Below are 7591 nucleotides of genomic sequence, written 5' to 3'. Positions count from 1 at the left end.
GTGGCCCCCAAACAAACAAAAAAATAAAACAGAACAATACATTGTGTTTTGTCGTTGGCATTTAGTTCCTCAATATAGGAATGTATAAATGAGTGTGCAGATATAGTTAAAATTGTATCATCCATTAAGTTGATTAAAATGTTGTGGAGTTAAATAGTAGTTTGGTTGTACACTTTTATGATTAAACTGGAAAAACTGAATCACTGAATTGAGTGCTTTTGTGTTTGTTTGTTATGGGGGGCTCACACCTGGTGGTGCTCAGGGTTTACTTCTGGCTCTGTGATCAGGAATTACTCCTGGTGGACACTAGGGACCATTTGGGGTGCCAGGGGATTGAATTTGGGTGAACCATGTGCAAGGCAATTGACCTACTGCTCTGGTCCCTGAATTGTGTATTTATTTTTTAAAAAGCTTTTAATTGTGTATTTTAAAAGGGTAAATTTGGGGGCCGGAGAGATAGTACAGTGGTGAAGGCACTTGCCTTGCACGGGACCAACTCAGTTTCCACCCCTAGTATCCCATATGGTCCCCTAAGCTCATCACGAGTAATTACCAAGTGCAAAGTCAGGAATAGCTCCTGAGCACCATCAGATGTAGCTCCAAAAGAACAAAAAATATAGGTGAATCTTATGTGAACACATCAGTAAAAAATAAAATTCACAGAGTAAATAGAACAAGATAGGTTTTTCTGTCAGAAACATTTGGAAGTAGAAGCGTCTCAAGAAGTAAAATAATAATAGTATTTGCACTGACATAATAACTATTAGTTTTCATCTTCACAACAATAGAATGAGGTATATACTATTGCTCATATTTTACAGGTGAAGAAAACTGAGTCTGAAAAAGATAGATAACATTGAGACAATTCCACAGCAGAGCTAGAATTCACAGGCCATTATATTCTTCTGTTTTAAAAAAAGTTGTGTAAAATTTGCATGCCATAAAAATCCATCCATTTAAAATCTATAATTAAATGATTTTTAGTAAATGTGCTGAGTTGTGCAACCATCACCACAATTCAAATTTTGAACATTTCCGTCATCCCAAAGAGATCCCTGGTGTCTATTTACAGTTAATCCCTATTCATCCATCTCTGCCCTAAGCAACCATTAATGGCTTTTGCTCTATAACGCTGCCTTTTCTGAATATTTTGTATAATTGAAATCATACAATATGTGGTCCTTTGCATCTGGCTCCTTTCAACTAGCATAATGGTTTTGAGGTCTAGCCATGTTGTACTTCTATCAATAGTAATTCATTCCTTTTTATTGCTGAACATAATTCTGTTGTATAATCATACCACGTTATCTTGATCCATTCACCAGATGAATGTCTGTATTGTTTACATACAATTTTGGCTATTGTAGATAAGATGAAATTAGCGATAGCAAAGCGGGTAGGGCATTTATCTTTCTTGCAGTCGACCCGGGTTAGATTTCTCCATCCCTCTCAGCCCGAAAGCTACCGAGAGTATCCCGCCCGCACAGCAGAGCCTGGCAAGCTACCCGTGGCATATTCAATATGCCGAAAACAGTAACAAGTCTCACAATGGAGATGTTACTGGTGCCCACTCAAGCAAATCGATGAACAACAGGACGACAGTGCTAAGTGCTACAGTGCTACAGTAGATAAGATGCTGTGAAAATTTGTTGTGCACAAGGTTTTATGAAACCATGTTTTCATTTCTCTTGATAAATGGTTGTGAAATTGCTGAGTCCTATGGTAAATCTATGCTTCACATTCTGAAAAAAAGACAAAAGTGTTTCCCAAAGTACCAGCACTATTTTATAATCCCACCAGCAAAGTATAAGGTCTCCACTTTATCTATATCTTCTCCAAAGCTTGCTATTCTGTCTCTTCTTCAGTTATTATTGTAGTGGATATGCTTTCATTTATTTATTGCCCATTCCTCCCCCTTTTGTTGCTGTTGTGATAACCACTCATAACAATAACTGCTTGGTTGTGATGCCAGTACACTGTTAGTTATGGCGCTCGCCAGAAATCATACTTCTTTGTGATGCCAGGGATTCCAAATGGTAGTGCCACTGGGGTCGTGCTTACATATGCATGTGGAACTTTACTAGGGATCAAACTTGTGCCCTCAACACTCATCAGAACTATACCCCAGTCTTCTGGATGTGGTCTTAATTTACATTTCTTTAATGACTTGTGATGTTGAGTATTTTTTCTTATACTTATTAGCTATTCCTAGCTCTCCTTTGCTAAAATATTCAAGCTTATTTTTATATTTGGTTGTCTATCTCATGACTATATGGCAGGATTTACTTACTTTACAACATCCAAAAATAGTTTTTAAAAAATAGACAGTGAGATCTGGAGAGATAGTACAGAGGTAAGGCCCTTGCCTTGAATGTGGCGGACCCTAGTTAGATTTCCAACACTGCATATAGTCCCTCAAGCACTACCAGGAGTGACCCCTGAGCACAGAGTCAGGAGTAAGCCCTGAGAACTACTGGGTGTGGCCCAAACTCCTTCCCCAAAATACACACAGCTGGGGATGTGGCTTGGCTGTAAAGTACATATCTCACATACATGAAACCAACACCAGAAAAAAAATACTGTAATTAAAAATCCATGTATATGGAAAATAATATGGACATTCCTCATGAAACTAGAAATTGAGCTCCCATTTGATGCAGCAATTCCACTTCTGGGAATATAACCTGGTGGCCAAAAGACACACATCAGAAACACCATCTGCACTCCTATGTTCATTGCAGCACTATTCACAATAGCCAGAATCTGGAAACAACCTGAGTTCCCAAGAACAGCTGAATGGATAAAGAAACTATAGTACATCTACACAATGGAACACCACGCAGCTGTCAGGAAAAATGCACTGTAGCACTGTAGCACTGTCATCCCATTGTTCATCGATTTGCTCAAGCGGGCACCAGTAACATCTCCATTGTGAGACTTGTTGTTACTATTTTGAGCATATCAAATATGCCACCGGTAGCTTGCCAGGCTCTGCCGTGCCAGTGGGATACTCTCGGTAGCTTGCCAGGCTCTCTGAGAGGGATGGAGGAATCAAACCTTGTTGGCCACATGCAAGGCAAATGCCCTACCTGCTGTGCTATCACTCCAGTCCATCAGGAAAAATGAAATCATGAAATTTGCCTATAAATGGATGGACATGGAGAGTATCATGCTGAGTAAAATGAGTCAGAAGGAGAGGGACAGACATAGAATTAATAGAATGACTGCATTCATTTGTGATATATATATGTATATATTTGAAAACTAATATCTATGGGGCTGGAGTGATAGCACAGCAGGTAGGGCATTTGCTTTGCACACGGCCCACCCAGGTTCGATTCCTCTGCCCCTCTCGGAGAGCCCGGCAAGCTACCGAGAGTATCCAGCCCGCACGGCAGAGCCTGGCAAAAACAGTAACAAGTCTCACGATGGAGACGTTACTGGTGCCCGCTTAAGCAAATCGATGAGCAACGGGATGACAGTGACCGTGAATATCTATGGGGCCCAGGAAAACAGGGGCTAAAGGACTGGTCAATGTTTGGAATCAACCGCAAATGTGTGTGGAGCGGAGGGTATGTAAGAGAAGGGTCCAGGATGACCGTAATAGCTGGAAATGATCACACTGGACAAAAACTGAGTGTTAAAAGTAGGTAAAAAAAAATAAAAGTAGGTAAAGGGATATTCCTGATCACCTTTCAAAATTTGTAATTGCAAACCACAATGCCCAAAAGGGAAAGCGCAAGAGCGAGAGTGAGAGACAGACAGACAGAGAAGAAAAGCACCTGCCATAGAGGCAGGTGGGGGGTGATGGGAGGGAACCTGGGGACACTGGTGCTGGGAAATGTACACTGGTGGAAGGACGGGTGTTGGAATACTGTATGACTGAAATCTAATCATGAACAGCTTTGTAAGGGTCTATCTCACAGTGATTCAACAACAACAACAAAAATTAACCCCCCCCCCAAAACCCATATATAGCCTTGAAAAATTTTAAGTTTTTCAAACTTTAATCTCATCAGCAATACTAGATCATTGATGTGTTTTGTGTGAACTAAATTAAGTTACACAGAAAATAAGCATCGGATACACTGAAATGTCTTGACCTTCATGTTTTTGTTTTTGTTTTTGGACTACAAACAGCTGTGCTTGAGGGTTACTGCCAGTGACACGTGGGGGACCATACACTGATTCCCAGCTCTTGCCTACATTTTAAATTTTTAGCAAGTACATGCAGAAGCCTCCTCTCTCAGGCCCATGTTATTGCCTGAGCCCATGTCTTGCTGGCTTGTCTCTCTGTCTCATCGGGGCAGCCTTGCTCTTCCAGGGCCCTGTTTACGTATCCCCTTGCTTGTCTCTAGGTCTCTTTGCTTGCCTTTGTCCACTCTAGAGAAGCCCATGTTCTCTCCTGAACACTTACTTCCTCTCTGTCTCTCTCCTTACATCTTTAAATATAAGATTTGCTGGATTGAAACTCTCTTGCTTGGCAGTGGGATGGGTGCTAGAACATTATATGTCTAAAAGTCAATATAAAGTGATTAACCACCACCAAACCAGGCAGAATCCCGCGCGGCAGAGCCTGACTAGCTACCCATGGCGTATTTGATATGCCCAAAACAGTAAAACTAATGGGCCTCATTCCCCTGACCCTGAACGTGACAAGGACGAAGGAGACGTTACTGGTGCCCACTTGAGCAAATTGATGAGCAACGGGACAACAGTGATACAGTGATACAGTGGACCACCACAGATTGACTTGTATTGATTTATTTTATGATAATTTGATTTGCCATTCTTTTAAGTTTTTTTTGACCAAGTAATATGAAATAAGTTTGTTAAATGCTTGCCAAGGAGGCAAAAAAATAAGCCTCATTTATGACAGGGCAGATAGGATAATTACCACAATAAGGTCCAAGTTCAAAATAAAATTTAATGCAAAATGTTTTAGGTACCAGAGTTGAAAACTTAGTTCTGTAAATGAGACTAGGCAGTAGACTACATTGTATTAAATAATTTGAATTTTTTTTGCCTTTTCAAGTTTTTATTTTTATACATTTTTTTGTATTAAAAAGAAAAGCATAATTACCACAAAGTACAAAGGACTAAAGCAGGACTAGGATAATGGATGAATCACTTCAGCCTGGAAAGCAGGTCCTCAATAATATTAATGTTATAATACAAGCTCATTCAACTATTTTACATTTCTTTTTTTGTCTTTTTGAACAGGATATTCTAGCATGAAAAGGTACAAGTTCTATGAGCAAGCGGCCCCCTCTTTTCTCCTGCGCACATGGGCTGCACGCTGCTGTCCTCTGTCCCGTCAGCAGCTGGCCACAGGGACAGGCCAGCCTAGGACCCTCCAGGAGACACGTGGGTCCCACTCACCACTCCCTGCCCAGGTTTTTGGCAAAATCCCACCCTCCCCAAGTTAGTCTCCTGGGCCCCACCCCACTTCCAGGGCCTTGAGCAGCTTTACTTTCTTCTGCAAAATCATCAGGAAAGGGGGAGGGGGAGCTACAATGGAACAAAACAGAACAGAACAACTCTGAGAGAGGGGTGGGGGTCTGAGCTTGAATTTTCTTATTTACAGAGGTTTAAATCATATAGCAATTAATCACTACAAATGAACTTCTGTTGATTTATCTTCTGATAATTCCAATTGCCATTTCTTTTTTTTTCTCCATGTCCCCCATTCACAATGTAGACCAGGCAAAGGGCCTGGGTGGGGGTGTACATGGGGCGGGATTGCTATGCTTGCTCTTTCTATACCAGTAACGTCTCATTCGTCCCTGTCACGGTCAGGGTCAGGGGAATGAGGCCCATTACTTTTACTGTTGGTGTAAAGAACACGGCCTGTGGTAAGCACCAGGAGACCCATTTGCCATTTCTTTAAGTTTTGTTGGAGCAAGCAATCTGAAATAAATTTGGTACATGCCTGCCAAAGGGGCCGGCTGAGGGATGGCAGGGGCCCTGGCGACACTGGTGGTGGAACTGGTGTTGGAACATTGTATGTCTGAAACAATTCCATTGTGAACAGCTCTGTAAATCATAGTGTCTTGATGAAAAATAAATATATATTAAAAATTCATAATAAAGCTCAACTATCAATAACTATAAAAACATTTTCAAGTGTGTGTAAAGTTGATGAATTTTATTAAGTTTTTTATTATTTTTTGGTTTGGGGGCCACATCCAGCACTGCTCAGGGCTTACTCCTGGTTCTGTGCTCAGGGATCACTCCTGGCTCTGTGCTCAGGGATCACTCCCGGCTGGGGATCAAACCCAGCTTGACCGCATGCAAGGCAAGTGCTCTACCCACTGTACTATCGTTCCAGGCCCTGATGAGACTTGTTTTTTTTTTGGGGGGGGGTCACACCTGACGACACACAGGGGTAACTCCTGGCTCTGCACTCAGGAATTACTCCTGGCGGTGCTCAGGGGACCATATGGGATGCTGGGAATCGAACCTGGGTCAGCCCCGTGCAAGGCAAACGCCCTACCCGCTGTGCTATCACTCCAGCCCCGAGACTTTTAATCTTAAGCCAGGAAGGTCAGAGCAAGCAGATCTGAATCTTTGAGGTGAGCAACAAGTTGTTTCTGATCCCAATTCCGGAACTCAAGGAGTAGAACTGTTTGTGGCTGAGCAACCATTCTGCATGTCAGAGAGCCTTGTCACCAGCTTCTCCCAGCTTTGTCGCCTTAGCCATTAAACGTCAAATGGGAGTCGCAGGTCTCCCTTTCCAGATGGGGTGAGGGAGGACCCTGTGCAATATAAAAATACCGTTTTACTTTATGGAATTAAAAATCACTGCCAAAAGCTGCAGAGATTGTTTAGTGGAGTAGCAAATGTTTTGCATGCTGGAGGCCTGGGTTTGATTCCCAGCACCTCATGAGGTTTCCCCAAGCACCACGATAAACAACTTGAAGAGTCTGAAATAGCTCCTCAGCACTTCTGAATTTAGCCCAAATTCCCAAACCCTGCTGCCTTCCAGATAAGATGATGCTTTGGGAGCCTAGAAGAATAGTGCAGCAGGCCAGGATCTTCCCTTGCTCACACTTATCCAGATCTGATCTCCGTGTGGAACCTGGAGTGATCCCTGAGCACAGAGCCACAAATAAACGCTGAGCATAGCCGAGTGTTGCCCCAAAGCCCCTAAAAATAGTAAAGTAATACTTGTGCGTCAACTAATACCTGGAAAAGGGCAGATGTAAAATGAAAAGGAGCAGAAAAAAAGGACCACCCCCCCCAAGAAAACCATTTCATTTTATAATCTGAATACTTCTTTCTCAGTCTCCCTCCCTCCCTCGGTCCCTCCAGTCCCTCCATGCCTCCCTCCCTCCCTCCCTCCCTCCCCCCTCCTCTTTCTCTCTGCTTTTGGGCCACACCCATCAGTGTAGGGTTTACTCCTGGTTATTTGCTTAAGGATCACTTCTGGAGGGCTCTGAAACCATATGGGGTGTTGGGGATTTAACCCGGAAGAATCACACGCAAGGCAAGCACCCTACCCTCTGTACTATTGCTTTGTCTCTGAAAATAAGTCTTTATTATGAGAATTATTAGTAAATGTTTCTCCCAATCTGTATATTGTCTTTTT

The 7591-nt window shown here is 42.4% G+C and overlaps 1 pseudogene; it reads right to left on the bottom strand.

Annotated features, from left to right (window-relative positions):
• Positions 1–5677: 5677 nt before the first annotated feature.
• LOC129400712 (small nucleolar RNA SNORA51) lies at positions 5678–5872 on the bottom strand (annotated as a pseudogene).
• Positions 5873–7591: the final 1719 nt, after the last annotated feature.

This window comes from Sorex araneus, chromosome X (genome assembly GCF_027595985.1).
Source record: "Sorex araneus isolate mSorAra2 chromosome X, mSorAra2.pri, whole genome shotgun sequence".
Lineage (NCBI taxonomy): Eukaryota > Metazoa > Chordata > Mammalia > Eulipotyphla > Soricidae > Sorex > Sorex araneus.
This window is presented reverse-complemented; position numbering and strand designations above follow the sequence as displayed.